Source organism: Falco cherrug, chromosome 7, assembly GCF_023634085.1.
Source record: "Falco cherrug isolate bFalChe1 chromosome 7, bFalChe1.pri, whole genome shotgun sequence".
Lineage (NCBI taxonomy): Eukaryota > Metazoa > Chordata > Aves > Falconiformes > Falconidae > Falco > Falco cherrug.
Window position 1 is genome coordinate 39,903,761 of NC_073703.1, and position 17,721 is coordinate 39,921,481.

General features: G+C 38.8%; 1 long non-coding RNA gene across 1 annotated transcript; it reads right to left on the reverse strand.

Moving 5' to 3' along the window:
* Nucleotides 1-628: 628 nt before the first annotated feature.
* Nucleotides 629-15,929, reverse strand: LOC129736569 (uncharacterized). Its single transcript, XR_008733350.1, has 4 exons — nt 10,593-15,929; nt 9,999-10,055; nt 2,797-2,923; nt 629-1,830 (listed from the first exon to the last, which is right to left on the reverse strand). It is a non-coding gene; the product is annotated as an uncharacterized LOC129736569 (long non-coding RNA).
* Between the last annotated feature and the right edge of the window lie 1,792 nt (nt 15,930-17,721).

Sequence of the window (17,721 nt, forward strand, 5' to 3'; positions counted from 1 at the left end):
TTTTTATGTTCTTTCTTTTTTTAAAACCAAAATGTAAGAATCTGAATTGACATTAAAGCAGTCACCCCACCCCTTTTTGCAGGTGAGAAACATAGCCAATTAACTGGTCTTCCCTCTAAACAGAACTTCTTTCCCTGTCTACTGAAACAGAAAATAATGAACCTAGACAAATATTTTTATACAGTAAATGCCAGCTTCACTCCCTGCCCATTTTTCACCAGGAAGAAGTCACCATCTTTCTTTCCATTCCTACAGAAGCATCAACTCCTTCAGTGCATTTCAGTAGGAAAAATGGCTCCATTTTTCTTGCCACTCCACTCATCATTATTAACATAGTGGTGGCAAAGCAGTAAGGAAGTCTAGATGGCTAAACTAATAGCTTTCTATTGTTATTATTGCGTGTAGATTTATACAGCACTTTTGCAGGCATCAATTTACTCTACTAATTTTTAAATGCAGACTATATCTTCCAGGGTTTACTCATAGAAGGCCAAGTGACTGTCTGGGACTTTGCTGAGGAGGTCTGGAAACTTGCAAATATCTAGAGCACAGGGAGGTACCTCAACATCAAGTGATTTAAAAAAAAAAAAAAAAAAAAAAAAAAAGAGGGGGCAGGTGACAGAGACTGAGCAGTGGCAGGCAAAACCTGCAGGCAGCAGTGAAGGCGGCAGGCTGCCTGTACCACAACATGGCAGCCAGGAACAGCCAGGCTGCTCTCAGCGTATTACCATAGGCCCCTGAGGAGAGGCTCAGGCCCTTGCTGAGGCACTCTCTCCCTCTGAACATCAACAAGCTACTAGGAAAAAAAGGTTTACTCTGGGAGACAATGGGGGTTGCCCTGGAAAATCATTTGAACCCCATGGCGTTTCCAGGTGTTTTATCGACAAAGAGGACAACACCGTCTCCCCCATGCCGCAACATGGCAAGATGGGCCATGTGCCCTGACTTCCCTTCTGCAGCAGCAGGAAAGCATGATCTGTGGGGCCGATAGAGATGGAGGTGCCCACAGCCGCTGCTTTTGAGCCCAGTGCTGCCACCCACACCTGGTGCCACACGGCTGTGAGGAAATTGCCTGGGCCTGGGCCAGGTTTCAGGAGAGATTATGAGGAGAGGGTGGCTCGGCACCCGGCAGCAGGAGGCCCATAAATTGTCTTCTCTGAAGATTAAAAGATTTCATTAAAAACTTTACTCTTGTTTGTAGTATACAACCAGGCTGTAGAGCCTCCTCTATTTCCTAGTCATTAGTGTTACAATAATACTGTGCCAGCCTTTGCCACCACCGTAGCAGCCTTTCAATTTCTTACCTTCTACTCCTTTCTCTTTTGGAGGCTAGGGCATTTTTCCCATTTTACATTTACTTCAAAGAAAGCAAAGCTGTGTCTGTATTCATCAGCTTCTGTTCTAAGGTGCTTAAATGACCCCATGTTCCCCCTCCACTGACGTAACGTCTAAGCACCTTGCTGTCTTTAATGCATTTTATTTTTGCGACACCCTTCAGAAGCGAAGAAGCCATCTCATTGCAGCTGGGTGGGAGCTGTGGGGCAGGGGGGCAGTGGCGCCCAGGCAGCCTCTCACCCCAGCCACCCCTCAGCAGCCGGTGTTGGCAGAGTGAGCCCCACAGCCCGACCAGGCTGACCGCAGGGCTGGAGACGTTCTTCCAGGCTTGCGACTGGGGTGTCCTGCACCTGAAGTGAATGCAATTCCCAGGTACGCTGCAGAGGCCAGACTGCCCGTGTGTAAGGCAATGACAGCCACAATTCAACAAACGAGCAAAGGCAAGAAGAGTTCTGGAGCTTGCATTCGGACTTTTATACTTTCCTCATCTTCATTCTTTGAAAGACAGGTAAAACAGAGAAAAAAGATTAATATCCATTATTACGTAGTGCATTTTCTAATTTATCACTTTGTGTGAGCTGCTGAGGAGTTTCATAAAAAGCACAGAGAAAGTTTATGAATATGTAAGTATTTACTTCCCTTGAAAACCCTTTTTGTCACTAACTGCTGCAAAGGGAGTTTATTACTGATGAAATCAACTGTCCTGGATGTTCTAATTTAGTAGGCACATACAAAAAAAGTCATATTTCCGAATTTTTATACAAAGGAAATTATCAGTCTTTTAAAACTTCATAATTTCTTTCGATGGAGGAGAAACCAGGCAGAAGTAAACATTAATAAAAAATAAAAAAAAAATCTTTAAATAATTTGATTTCATCCTTGATGCTATACCAAGAGGGGTTTTGCATGTTCGTTAGCACTAAAGCTGAGCTGTGAAGTGGATCGCTGATTGCAGAGTTAGCTGATGATACTGCAACTAATAAAAACTCCAGGAGAAAATAATTTGGAAAGAAATGTGGCTTTTAAAATCCAAGGACCCTTCTTAACCAACTACTTATTTGGAAACATATTACCCAGAGTTGTCTTTAGACAGCAAAAATGAAGAGCAACAGTGAAGGCACACTGTAATGAGGACAGACTACCTAGCATGAGAGTTTAGGGTGGTTTTCTATACAGCATGTTAGAATGGCATGTAGAGATATACAAGACAGTGGGTCACTGGCAGCAATGCAGTCATGTTACCCTGTATTACGCTATAGAGACTAATTTACCCTATTTTTTTAGCAGGACTTAATCACCCCATGCAAAGCACAGCACTGTTCCAGATCACTTGTGCCTAGCTGCTGTGTGGCCCTATCCTCAATATACTGACTATCCAGATTCATGGTTCCTTTTAAAAGTTACTACAGACTGCTAAAACTGGAACGTACTTTATATGCACAATTTGTAGCTTGATCTCACCTGAGTATTTGACCCTTACTTTTCTGACTCTTCACACCTTGTGGCCTCCTCTCCCAACAGCTGGAGTAGTCACATAATAGCAGTGTTGGTGAATGGAAGGCTTGCTCGTGCAGTGAGGAGAACATACCTGCAAAGAAATATCACAAAAGATAGTGGGAGTATTATACACAGCAGAGGAGAACAGCAGGTCTCCAGACTGGGTCTTACACTATATGCCCATTTTGCAAATCAGAATTTGTTGATTAGAAGTCCTCCAACAAATATTGTGTACTTTAAATGTCTTTAAGAAAGTCTACTGCGCAATTCCACAAGTCTGTAAGAAATTTATGCAAGGAAACAATCTAGCACATTTTGTGCTTTCTTGGCAAAAGAATGGGGAAAGTCCTGTCAGCAGTCTGGGCTATGCAGTGTGGAAAAGCTAAGTAGACACGCTGAGAGTATAGCAGTGGTTTAGCTTAAAATATATATTACTGCCTTGAATTACACGTTTTTCTGTGTTTATTTTATGTTTCCATTTGTCAGCGTATCTATAGCAAATTCTTTGTGGCTTTGGCACATTGCAAGGGAGCAGTTCTTCCACTAATCTACAGAATTGCTTCAGTTCTTTGACAATGAGAATTACAGAGACTTTTACTGAAGTGAATCAGTCACTTCAGGATCCGCATAGATTTAATGCTTCTAGAGGTTTACTACAATTGGCTTGCTTTTTTCTGGTTCACTCCCAAAGTTCAGTTCAAGATGCAAGGTTATAACCATGCTTCTTACCTTTTCTCCTGACTTGTTAGTGATTTGGGGGGGGGGGGGGGGGGGGGGGGCGGGGGGCTCGCTCTTGCTATATTGTTCAGCATGGCTGAAGAGAAAGGAGGCTTTGGCAACATGCCTCTTTGCCCATAGTAGGGAATCTAGCAGCAAATGTGGATCCTGACCTTGCCAGATATCCCAGCTTCCACGGACAGCATAGTCTACTGACAGAGCACTCCTGCCAGCAGAAGCAAGGGCTTTTGGCTTCTGAGTCCATGAGGTCTGAATATTAGTTCTAGTGTCCATGTGTGCTTGGATCTCCCTCCTCTTTGCCTTTTATTCTGTAACTTTTTAGCCCTGTAAATAACAAAGCTCAGGCTGATTTTTACGTAAATCTGCTTTGTATCTTTTTTAGGATTACATTTTTTAAAAGTCTCTCCACCCCCATCTCTTGTAATCAATAGAATGGAATCAATATTTAAGGGTCAAGACCTTTTCTTTTTCCTGTGGCTAAGCTTTTTCCACTCTTGCATTTTAAATAAAACCTGTATTCCCAGCCATCTGTAAAAAGGATAGGAGGAAAAAAGCCAGCTGATTAGTGTCTCTCTTTTAGGTCTTAGGGTAATGGCTGCTTTTACCTTTCTAGTTTAATTCAGCACATTTACAAAGCATTAAATCTGTCAGTATGGCATTAACTTCTATCATGTGCATATTAATAGGAATAATAATCAAAACATCGAGTGAGTTTGGGTGTTAAAACTGGTAATATTTTCTTTAAGTGCTAGTACACATTTGGCCTGGAAGGTGCTCAATATAGCAAAGGATTTTTAAACTAAGATTTATCTCCTATCTATATAGAAGTGTTTTGCGGTAAACCTGCTCATTTGTACCCCAAAGGGCATGACTTTGTCATCATGCTGATGTTTTCATGGAGCGCATTTGTAAAACACAATTTCTAACTTTTGTTGCCTCCATTAAGAAGAATGTTGATTAAGTGGAATCAGCATGTAAGAAAATATTTAGCAGCTGTTCTCTTATTGCAAAATCATAAATATATGGAAAAATAATCACACTGATATTTTATGCCAATTAGCAAATACTTCTTTTAATTAAAGCATGTTGAACATAACAGCATCGTCTTAATATTACTGAAATTCAAATAAAATGTAGGGATGGTGGAGATAGAGAGAAAACATCTTCATCAATATATTAGAAAGGTTTTGTTAACAAGCCAGCTGAATGGGTTCAGAGGGATTCCTGTTTTGTATGATTTTAAAAATTGTCCCTCTATATATTTTACATCATTACAGTGTTCTCATTAAACAAAAGAAAGAAAAAGAAAAAAAGAAAAGAAAAAAAAAGGAAGAAAAAAAGGAAGGGGAAAAAAAGAAAGAAAAAAAAAGGAAAGGGAAAAAAAAGAGAAGCTGCTTTCCCTTTGAACAGCACAAAGGATAGAAAAAACTACTGCATTACTACAAATTTTCAGCTTTAGTGTTGCCAACATATAAGAGTTGTAAATCAAGGATATATTTTGAAATATCCTAGATCAGTTTTTACAAATCAGCACTCTTAGTAACAGCTTTCAAAGAATAAAAGAATACAGCCATGGGAATTCATATTTATGGCTGAGGGTAAGTACAAATTAAACGTATCTATTTCACTTATGTTGCAAAGTACTATTATTCAATGATCCAAAATATTATCAATTTATCTGTATTCACTTTTTATTAGGAAAGAGGTGCACAACCATGCAGGTTTCAACGATGTAGATAATGATAATCAGGAAAAGAAACACTCCTTGGTAAAGATGAAAGGAATTCATGCTACCTTCTCAGGGGTTCAGTACCGTATCATTAGGAAAAGTGGTGCAAATGCAAGAACATAGTCCTGGAACACACTATAGGAGTTGACTGGCTTTGTCGACTGCAATGTAAACGCCTTTGCTGTACCCTCTGCTCATAACTAATCATTTTTGCCTTGCACATACCACCTACACACCTAACACTTCAGTGACAATGCTTTGCCTTTCCCCACTACCCCCCAAACACAATGGAAAGTTAATTGAATGTTTTATGCTTTAGCAATATCAAAGAAATGAAAAGAACGTAGGTTTCAACTGTATTTCAATAATAAGTGCATTAATTTTTACCTTTTAACTGACACTTGTACTAATTTCCTTAAATGCTCTTTTTTACTCTTTTTTGATCTGTCTGGCTTTGTCGGGTCTGATGATGAGGGCTTACTTCAAATGCAAAAAGATTAGCTCTCTTTCCTTTAATAGCACAATTATAGCTTGTGTGATGTCTAAATCATGAAAGATATCAGGGACAGACTTCTAAAGTCGCATCAGTTTATTACAAAAGTGGTAGTAATCATTTTAATATCAAAATTACTCTAATTTCCTAGTGGCATTTAGGAATTGTTGGGCGCACATACACATACACACAAAGGTTAGTAGCCATTTACTTCTAATTTGACTAAAATAATTGTTATAAATAACACAATGAAATTAAAAGGCTGTGTGTTACATTTTCACCTCTACCCAAGATGTTGTTCAGGCACTAAAAAATATTGCCACATCAAAGCAAGGACCAAGAGATCCAGGTCAACATTTTTAGTACGCCAGAATCTACATCTCATTTTTGGATTTAGTTCAACATAGGACTTAGCACTAAACACTGAAGAATACATGTGCCTTCCTTAAAGATATGTAATATGTTTAATCCCATCAATGCTTAGTCTGCTTTTTAAATCCTGGATTTAATATACTTTACCACGAGAGGGCAAGATTAAGATACCCCTTCTCGTACTGGATCGCACCTACCACCTCAAGTATTACCATTAGTTATATTACGACAGCAAGAAGAGCCCTTGTTCAAGACAAAGGCCTGCAAGTAATGAAATGGAATAAAAATCTAAAGGGAGAAGGAAGATTTAGCTTACACTCCAAACTGACTTTGATTCACACACATTCATTGAATGGTCATTGCTGGCCAAGATAAATAGGGATATCAGATCTCAGTCAAGGTAGCAGCTGTCGTCTTCAAGAATATTCCCTAAAAAGGCTACACTTCCGCATTAAAGATTTATAAACAATAATAGTGCCCCAAAGCATCTACATAAGTGTGTGGCAGGCGAAAGTGGAAGACTGTTGCAGTGATCTTTTTCAAATATTTTAGGATGCTGTGGCTGTTAAACAGTAGTTTCTATGGAGAATTCGATAGCTAAATCCAGAAGCGAAAATACAAATTCCTCTGGGAAGAGCGAGTACCAGCTTTGATAAATTTTAAGTTCATAACAGATAAAGTGGAACAGTTTGACCCATTGTCAGTCTATTTTAAGATGAACATTTGTTAAATTCTAATGAAAAAATGTAGCACTTAAACTTTGGCAGAAGGACAATTAGGTTTTTTTCCCTGAATTGAATAGAATCACATGGCACTGATTTTTACTTCAACTACAAGCAATAAATAAGAGCTGCAACAGACTCTAACAGCTATTGGCCATATCTACATGGATATGTCATACAAGCAAAGTTCACTTCAATTTCAAGCACACACAATTTATGTCTAAACCATATAGCTTATCATGCATTAAAGCTGTCCGTGCAAGAGCCGGTTTTCCAGTGTTAAGGACAACCTGCACCTTTTTGACGTGCAGGGCTCTAATCAGCCCAGCCAACCAATGCTGTCTGTGCCAAGAAGCAAGAAAAAGACTGAGCAGCTATTATACACCATCAGCTAACTCCTAACCACTTCAGACAATTCAGCCTGAGAACTACTAACTCATTTTACATTAAAAGATATCCTTCCAGCCTGTTATGTGCTACATGTATTAGGATTATTTGTTTGGTTTGCATTTTCAGAGATTGCTAGTGAAGCACAAGCAATTGGGGAAACACTGTGCCTCCAGCAGGCACATGAGAAAGTTTATAGGGCAAACAAGCTCCCAGTTTCCTTAGTCACAGTCAGTAGATTTACACGTTACTGTAATGAGAATGAACAATAAGCTGTCATTCATCAGCAGATGCTATATGGGTCTGTTCATGGAGAGAAAGAAGATTTTGGAAGTGGATAATCTTTGCATTCTTCAGCTCTGCTTTGAATACTTTGACTTAGAGAAAAATAATAGACAAAGACAGGCAGACCAAAAAGAAACAGCAGAGGTCTGGAAAACCTCTGGAAGCAAAACTGATAGTTATTGTCATTTATAAGATTGAGCAAAGTAAGTGAGGAGGGGCTTGTCTGCACAAGTTTCACTTCTGTGACTGACTTTTGCACGAACCCAAGATAATTAGAGGATGTACCAGCTCAGGACTCTTAGCACTGACACAGCGCATTGTGGAATGCATAATGTGAATTCTTATCTTGAATGCTGGCCTGCTATCTTATAAACAGAAGGCATAATCTCCCAGACTCAAGCTTGAAGGTAGCTGGACACAGAAGACGTAATATGGCACTTTGTCAGGCTTGAAAGTGAGCAAGTTGTCCAGGTGGAGCTAGCTGGAGTGCTGTTGGCCAAAAGCGCATTTTTCTGCCCCAGTAAGGTTCTCAAAATCATTTGGTGCTAACCACCACATATATTGGCGCTCTAGCACAATAGGGCAAGGGGTAGACAAAGCATGGTTACAAGAATATTAATAGAAATGGTCTCTTTTTAATAGACAAGATGTGTATGCTTGAGAATAACAAGATGAATGTTATATACTGTTGTTTATTTGATTTTCATTTTAGCTTCTAGATACATTAAATTCCATATTACTTACCATTTAAAAATGATGAGTGGGAGAAAAAGTTTTGCCTTTACAAGCTTGGCAAAAAAAATAATAAAAAATTACAAAATATTTTCCCTGCATTTTAGGAATTCCTTACTAAGGATGGAAAATGAATTTTTATTTTATCCATCAATAAGATCAAACCTTTAAAATTTTCTCATTTAATAAACTTAATAGAAAATGAAGATAAATTTTGTTACAGAACTTCCAGAAGAGAAATTTTAAGGGACAAGCCAGAGTATAAGTGAGTCCCAGGACGAGAATTCTTGACAGGAGCATATTCAACTCTTACTAGATTGCCTTGCACTAGTTTATGGTAATTGTGATTACTTATATGGCCAGAATTCTCTTTTACTTTTAGTATGTCCATGCTTTGTCTTATATACTTCTGCCATTAGGATCCAGCCTGCTTTTCCCTCTCTTGCTAAGCTCATTGAATTTCTATCTGTCTACGTCATCTACAATTTCCTGCTGAATTAATTTCTTGAACCTATTCAATGAGATTTTCCATCTGTACTCCACTGAAACCCCTCTTAAAGGTTGTTCTATTCTTCTCTTAGTCAAATTTCAGGGTCTGAATCTTCTTGCATCTCCCTGGGGCATCTCAGCAGCTTTTCAGGTGACCAGCCATCCTTTTTCTATGAAATCTTGTCTTCATCAGTTGTTACTCCAAATTCTCCTTCTGTTCTTCTAGCTCCCTAAACAATGCCTTTGATGTCTCACTCAGTGCACACTCCTCATCTCTATCTGCTGGTGCCTGGGGTGACCTCCCACACCTACCTAAAACAGAAGGTAACATATAGCCTTTTGTAACTAACACCTTTTCCACAATGTATTATATACGAATAAATAAGTATATACTGTGTAGTAACTATGAAGATAGGAAGAAATCAAAGCTATGGTATATAAGATGTTACAGCTGCTTTTTAAAAAGTTAACTCTTTGAACGTCCAAGTGAAAAAAGGTATGCATAAAGCTAAATTATCCCCCTTCTAAGCTCCATAAATCCACACATGCATGCTCCAGGGAGGGAGATAATGCAATCCTAATTTTGTCTTGTTGAACTTGGCCACTTAGAAGGCTAACCCTTTTCTAACATGGTATTTTTCTTATATTAATAACTGTTCCAAATCATGTCTTTTCCTATTAGAGTGACAGAATGTCAGCAGTTTGGGCCTGATGGAAAAAAAAAAACCAACAAAAAAAAAAAAATCAGGCAGCAAAGCAAAGCAGTCTTGGCAAAATGGAGAATGTGATATTTGGCAGGATCTATTACTAATGTCTTACAAACATCTTCAAAAGTGTTTTTAGTTTCTTTTCAAGTAAAATGCTAAAAGTAAACCTTTTCTTTCAGGCCCTATTTGGTAAAGGGTCAGAAGAGTCATACAGTGCAAAATAACATTGCTTTTCAAAAAGAGGTGTCAGAATATTTGATCAGTATGATCTGGCTTTCCAGAGATTACTGGTGGCTTTGCGAAAGGGTTGCTCTTCTTTTGGACAGTTTACATTCTCCTTCTTTGTGGAGTTCTCTAAAAAGTTTGCCATGAGTGAAGTGTCAGGGTTTTTTCTTAAGTATGGTAGGCAGTGTAGAAGTTATGTAGTTCACACAATGGGCCAAGTCCTGGTCTTGTCATGTATATATATATACACATACACTCGCACAGAGATATATATATATATGACTTACCTTTCCTTTTTTTCAGGTTTCTAGTGTGGTTTTGTCAATTTTGGATCAAAACGGCTCCTACAGCAGATAAAAATAGATGAGACCCAATCATACAGCAATGACACTGACTTTAGTCAGATTAAATGCAAGAAGAGGAGGTCAATTTTTTTTTAATTGCAAGTGGCTAATTCACTGATTGCTAAAAACTATTCATGAATAATTTATATCTCAAATATAAAACTATGTATGGGATGAGTTACTAGGAAGAGTAAGGAACCATAAACTTGCAGCTCTTCTTCTCTATAAAGTCTGTGCTTTGACCTGTGTAACTTCAACTTCTTAGTTGTTTTAATGATTGATCTGAAAGCATGTAAATAGCTGAGCGATTTATGAAATGTTATTAGAGAAAACTATTTAGCAATTTTTAGAAGAAATTGTGTGTACAAAACTAAATACACAGGAAGTATAAATCTCACAGGCCAAAACTGGAGCCTGCCATTTGTCATTGCTTCATTACAGATTGTGATGACTTTGCCTCTCCATTTTGGACTACTTACAGATTTCATTTTTTTAATGACCATTATATAATATATATACACACACAAATATACTTACATATATATTTGCTTCTTACTATTTGTAATTGTCTGGGGCTTCAGGGAGGATTCAGCTGAGTTTTAAATAAGCCATGACACTAGGAAAAGACAGAGAAATCTAGGAGATGGACTTGATAGTTATTCTTCATCATAACAACAAATATAAGCACAATGCTCAGTTCCATTTTTTTGCCAAGCAGATCACAAACATTTTCGTGCCTTACCACATGCCTGTAAGCCACAATATGTAAGCCTTGGCAGTTTTATTTTACAGCCAAGAAATTAAAGGCACAGGGAAGACTAAGACTTTATAAACAAAGGCACCCAGTTTGAGGCATCTGGGGCTTGGCTGATGAAGGTCTGAAAACTACAGAATTACTGTAAATGGAACCACAGATCATCAGTTCTGAAGGCCTAGCAGACAAGCTTTCCTCAAATTTACGAAGCAAGAGTAATAAGCTTTCTATGAAAGTGTCAGCCTAAAAAACATGCTGGGCATCAGAGTTGACCTCTAAGCTTTGTTTCCATTCCCTGTGTAGGTTTTTTTGCTCAGAACGGGATTCGAAGCATAAGGGTAGCCCAGATATGAAAGATGGTCCACACCATAGACCCCGCTCCTGCCCTCTGCACCGGACAGGTATGGAGGATGCCACTATGGCAGACAAACCAAGAATGCTCCCCAAAACACAAAGACTGCATGCTGTGGATGGTGTACTCCAACCTGGGCACCGGCAAACACTAGTCCCTGACACCCCAGCAGTGCAAGCTGTGGGTCTGTCATCTGGCTTCCTGCAGAACTACTTCATGTTCGGAGTAACACCTGGGACAATGGCTCAGACTGATCTAAGGGGAAGAGTGCCACCTACTGAACCACCAATATGAGCTCTCAGTTCTGCAGCTCAGGAGAATGCTGTTCCATGGACAGCTTGGACACAGTCTCAAGCAAATTGTTTGCCACAAATTTAAGCTAGAAAACAAACGTACACAATCACATTGGAATGAAGTGAAAAGATAGGGCTGGATCACAGAGCAGATGTTGCTAAGTGTTACTAAGCAGTGCCGGTACACGCCTGTGACTGTCATGCATACGTCCGTGCACAAGAAAATAATGTGTGTATTACAGATACTGAATTATGATATTCACTCGACTAAAGAAAGACTAGACTAAGATTTTCTCTCAACCATTTACCAACAGCATTGCTGAAACCCACCAGAGAAGAGGACACAGTACTGAATCATGTGAAAAAAATATGCAGAGCTTAAGCAACTCCTGTTTAAAAATACTTTTCTTTCCAGTACATGTATGGATGCTTTTGTTTTAATCTTAGGATCCATCAGTCTGTCTACACAATTTCATAACTATTATGCAGCTGCTTAGCTTGCACCACTAATATACTTCCACAGTTCACTCTGTATTTCCTGTTTTATTTACAACTACCATCAAAATCACCTGAAACTGACATTTTTCATGTAGAATCCACTATGTGGCAGAGTGCCATATTTACATCAACATCTAAAAATATATACAAGACTTAGTTTGAAAACCCAGCTAGCTTACTTTTCAGTCCTGCTCAGCTTCCGAAGTAATATGGAATTTAGATCTTTGAAATATTTCAAGCTCAAACATTTTCAAAAGGCACTATTGAAAAAAAACAACCAACCAACAACAAAAAACAAAGCAGAAGTGAAATGGTTAAACATTTTATTATTCACATTGCATTCATAGTAAATTGTGTAATAGTTTTCATGTCTTAATTACTTAAATTTTATATTGAGCTATAGTGATATTATCTCTCTTTTTGTCTCCACACAATTGTATTTTATAATAGCTTTTATTAGGGCCTACATGAATGGAATTTAAAATGAACACATCATTTCTGTTACTTCTGCAGTTGAAAAAAAGAGAGTGCTTTTCTGATATTTGGTGTGAAAAGTGCTTTCCTTTGTGTTTTACGACATATAACAAATTGTATTAGTTAGGGACCTATTTTGAGCAGTAAGGTAACTGAGAGTACAGAGCACTTCTGTTTTTTAGTAACTCCATCTCAGTCTGAAAGGGGGTACAATGCTCCACACGTAATGGGGGAATATCCCCCCTAGAAAAGCTTGATCTTGTTCTCACTGAAACAAAAGGCAAAACTTCCACTGGCTTCCACAAGAGAAACATTGGCATAACAGATACATACGCTAATGGTGTATATATACAACCTGCCTACCTACCTTTGAAAGCAAGGTCAGCTCCCCTACCTCACAACCTCCACCTGCCCTGCCAGAAGTGCCTGCCTTGATACCATCACAAATACCTCCACAGTCTCATCCCACGTTGCATTTGGGGTGCCTCCTTGAAACCTGGCTACTAAGCAGTTTCCTTCACCTTTATGAAATCCTTCCTAAAGTCTCCCTTCTGCCAGCACACCTACACTCAATCTGTGTGTAGGATGTGTAAATAAATTTAAATAAACATTTGTTTTCAATTGTTAACAGAACTAGCAGAGCACGCACATCCAGGGCTTAGATACATAAACAAGATACCACAAGGTAGCAAGTTTCTGTTGAGCTGCAAGAACTGCCTGGATGCACTCTATTCCCCCACAGCCAATGCAAGGTGAGTCAATTCAGCCTCACACCCCCGCCCAGGGGGCTAAGCCCACCCCAATTACCATGCATTCGTTGGAGGCTAAGAGGACACACATGGGCAGCTACCATGGACACACATCAGCTGGTACTTGGTAACTCTTTTGTGTACAGCTTTTTCGTCCAAAGTTATTATTACTACTCTGCCATTTCTCACAGGTAGTTTTGGAGTTGTAATATAATAATTTAAAATGTGTGGATAAATACATGCAATGAAGTCAAGGAAGTGGGAAGTGTGAGGGAGGGTAACTTGAATCTATTACTTCTATTAAAAAAACCCAAACACCTGTAGACAGATAGACTTGTGCTTATTCTTTTATTATGATTCAATAAATGGTATTTTAAAAACCTGTTTAGAAAAGTTTTAGTGACACCTGAACATAATGACACGCCTCACTTACAATTCTTTGGGCAATAGAAGATGTCAGCAAGAAAGGAATGTAAGCATCATTCCAAAGCATTGATGAAAAATGGAACAAAATTTAATTTCACTCAGCTCTCTGCAAATGTGTGCTCACAAGCCTCAGTCTCCCTATTCAAAAGTGGACTAGATTTTGCCTTCAGATGTGATGTCAGTAGCCAAAGGAAGAATTTGGCTTTTAATTTCTTTTCCCCCACTGCCAATATTACACATCTCAGTTCTTTGTACAACTACCAAAATCTGCCTAGCAGTTCCATTCAGTCTTTCTCTTGCTAAACAAAGCGCCTTCGATGCTGATCTCCAAGAACAGTTGCTCATTCTGAGCATTTTATATTCTGAAGACTGGTTCCTTTTTTTCCCCCCTCTTTTTATTTTTTTATTAACATGTCCACACTGTTACTAAACATAAAGGGTTTCTCAAGGAACCAATTTTACCACATTTGTTTGGGTGTTATATGGATGTTCGGAATAGAAATCAAGAGTACAAAAATAGATTTTCTTGATTTATGAGACATTCCTGTTTTCAATTCACCATCAGTATGTGCAGACACGATGCAGTCAAGAAATGAAGCATCTGGTTCTCCCACGTTTCATTTATGAACTTTAGCACCAGATGTAAATCATTCATAAAATCCCAAAGTGTTGGAAGAGTCTCTTCCTTCATTTTAACAAACATATACTCCAGGTACTGTACCTTACACTTCACATCATTTGTTACAAATGATGGTATCCGAATTTTAATGACTTTCAGAAATAAATTTCAGGAAGGGAGAAAAGAGGAAGAAAAACAGGTGAGTGTGGCATTCCTTGTTTCTGACCGTTGAATTCTCTTTGAAACCAAAAGATGTCACCTTAAGTTATTATAAACGAAGTCTACATGTTATTACCTGCATACAGAATGTTTTGAAGAGAACAAATCTGTTAGCTTATAACTATTCTTCTCCCAAATCCTTTCCATTAGTGTCACGTTCATGTCAGCAAATGCTGATTCAACTTCAAATCTGAATTGTTTTCCTATTCTCATCCGCCAATCCCCCTTCCTCTCCTCCCTCAATCCCTCTTTCAGTCCCATTTGTTCAGAGAGCCCCTCTTGCCTTTCTCTCAACATATGTAATCCCTTCCTCGTCCCTTCCCACTCCTTTGTTTCACTATGTGCATTGAATTTCATAGGATAACTCACACTTTGGGAATTAAGCACCTGCCAAAATAATTACGGGATCAAGGCCTATTCTTTATGTCAAGGAAACCTGTCTTCTTCTCTGCATGCAAGAATCTTTTCAGCGATATGCATTAGACAATGCTTTCAACAACAAATCAGTCTTTTCTGGCTTTTTTTAATACTACATTTCTTACATAATAATTTAACTGCAGAATTATCAGTTATGTGTTTCATGCATTGAGATTGCCTTACAACACAGAGGGCTGAGGAAATGCAAAGAAAATGCACCAGCAGATATGGCAAGAAGGCTTCTCTATGAAGAACTCCTTGCCGGAGAAACCTCTCCATGAGGGAACAGAGAGGTTAAGAGGATTCACAGAATCACAGATGCTCCTCAGCTCTGCATTCCTCCCTATACCCTCTCCACCCAACTGCTTTGCAGGCTGCCATTCGGGGCAGCTCTCTTCCTCTCTCCATGCTGCTACACCACTAAACTTCTAAAGGAATGGGCATAAGTAGTCCTAGTGTACAGATATCAGCAGTAGAAATCTTACAGTAGCATTCATTTAGTATCAGTAGTAATGAAACCCTGTACAAATTTTCTTATAAATAAGAAATTTTCCTTGTGCTTAAACAATATCTGGCAGTTATTTTGCTCTTTATTAATAGCTAGAGCAATAACCACTACAGTAGCTGAGCACCTAGAGTCCTATATAACATAACATTTACCTCCAAGAATGGACTTGAGACAAGAAAGAGTTTTTCCACCAGTGGCCAGGCTGTGGTAGTCTACATAAATTGATATCGCTGTGGAGCAGCCTCCAGATAACCCCCAGCCTGATGTGCAACTCTTTTTGCAGAGACATGCTGGGAACATAGCAAGTTGCTTTAGGCAGGCTGGGAACACAGCAGGGGCAGATCCATGGGCTGCAAATCTCATGCAGAGATCACAGCTGTGACTATAGCCCACAGTTTATAGTACAACCTGTAGATTAGTTGCTTGGGTGCCTTAAGCCCTTGGGCGGAGAAGGATTCTTTCCAGTCTCTTGCAGCCTTGTTCTCCAGCACAAACACCAATTGTTCAGCCTCTGCCCAGGGAGAGTTGGAGCTCCAGTTGAGTTTGTTCACCTTAAAACTAAAAAAAAAAAAAAAAAAAAAGAAAATAACCCTTTCTCTTGCAAGCAAAATGGAGCAACTTTTGAAGCAAAGCAGATGTTCAACAGTGCAGGCAGCATGTTGCACTGTACTGTTTAAGAAGGCACCAAATGAACAATACCGTGTCGAATCAAAACTTCAGGGGAGATTTAGGTAGGTACAATATGAGTGCTGAAGCTGAAATCTGGCCTGAACATGGGGAGTTAACATCTCCGTTCCTGAGAAATGTGATACAGGAACTTTAGTGATGGCATGTGCCCAGCATCTCAGCCTCTTACGTCACCCCAAAGATCCCATTGCCAAGAACATAGCTGACACCCCACTGGGACATTGGTTATGGGAGGCAGAGTGTCTACAAACCACCAGCATCACCCCTCTGCAGTCATGGGATCTGCTGAGTAGTGTTAAAGGTGAGCAGCCCCAAGGCTTCACCTTACAACTTCTGGCTCAATCCCCAACCCAAATCAACAGCTGACCCAGCACAGTGGGGGTGTCCACATGTGACTTCGAATGTTGTTGGATTGTAATTAGAGGGGATCAAGCAAGGAGGAAAATCATTCCATGGATGGAAAACACAGCATTTTCTTAAAAAAAAATAATTTTCAGGAACAGTTTTAAAATAATTTTAAAACATCTTAAGATTTTCTACTGTAAGAGAAAGCAATTTTTTTTAAGTAGAAAGTTCCAACATTCCTTCAATTATTTTTTTTAAATTATAAAATATTGGAATATCATAGAAAAACATCAATTTTTTTCTTAAAAAAAAAGGATATTTTTCTATAAAGACACCTTTCATATTTTGACTTTTAATTCCTACTGGCTTTCCTTACAGCCCAGAATTCATCCAATTCATCACTATATGTAGACCGATTAACCTTCAATCACTATTGCCATGTGTAAATATAAAAAGGTGATCAGCTGCACTGTAAGAGGTTTTCCTGTGGCAGATGATAATCCCAAAACTCAGCTCTCCTCCTCCCTTGCAAGAATTCTGAAGTTGTAACTATACATATATTTACAAGGATACTGTCTCTGTCAGGCTCCTTTTAACTTGGTATTTCTTGGTAACACTCATCCATGTTCTGCAAGGCTTATTCATGTGGAATGGAAATCTTTTTCCATAAGTAATTCACACGGACTTCAATAGACCAGTTATAATGCAAGATTATTCTCAGCATCAATGAGAGCATTAGACTTTGGCTTGTGTATTCTAAAAGCCACTAGTGGCAAGCTGTGAAAAATGTACATAATACATCATTAATATATTTTTCTTTTTCTTTAGTTGCACCTAAACATCAATTTCCAAAAATAGGCATAACTATTACACCTTTGCCATTTTTTCTTTCCCTTTTTTTTTTTTTTTTTTGCATTTTATCTATGCTGGCAATCCAGGCAAAGGCAAAAAAATAAATAAATATTAGCAACAAAACCAGTTCAGATAGATGACTAGTCATGCCTGCTCTTTGAGAAATACCATCAATTTTATTTTATTTCACACCTTCCTACCATGTCAGAGACTGCAGCCTGAGTCTTTCAGAACTCTACAGGCATAACTTACAGTCTCGTCTTGGTCCCACAGTGCTTGGGTGGTCCCTCTCAAACTAACCAAGGCAGGAATACCACCTCCTTGATCCATAATGTGCTCATCCATTTCACTTGTCTGCTCAGACATCCCAGGCCAATGATTTATTCGCAGAGGTGAAGCTAGGAAAACCTCTCCCCTTCTAAACACATGTACACATACTTTTATAAACTGGCTGAAATATTCAGTAACTTCCC